This window comes from Penaeus monodon, chromosome 28, assembly GCF_015228065.2.
Source record: "Penaeus monodon isolate SGIC_2016 chromosome 28, NSTDA_Pmon_1, whole genome shotgun sequence".
Taxonomy (NCBI): Eukaryota; Metazoa; Arthropoda; class Malacostraca; order Decapoda; family Penaeidae; genus Penaeus; species Penaeus monodon.
The window spans coordinates 23,563,456-23,563,748 of NC_051413.1; positions in this window are offsets into that span (position 1 = coordinate 23,563,456).

Here is a 293-nt window from a genome sequence, read left to right on the forward strand (position 1 = left end):
CTAAAATATTATATAATTTATATTTCATATATTATTTTTCCCGGGATATAAAATACGGAAGGGAAATGAATATTTTTTAAACCGGAGACTTATTATATTTATGTGTAAAAATTTGAAAAAGGGTTTAAAAGGGCGAAACTTCATTTATATCTTGATTTTTTTGGTACGACACAGTTTTTCTCGTGGATTTTACCAAGACAAAAAGGGCCCCCTGGTTCATCTTGGACTTTTATTCGGGCCCTTTTTTTTTAAAAAAAAGACCTTTAACTCTTATCTGGAAAATAAAAAAATTT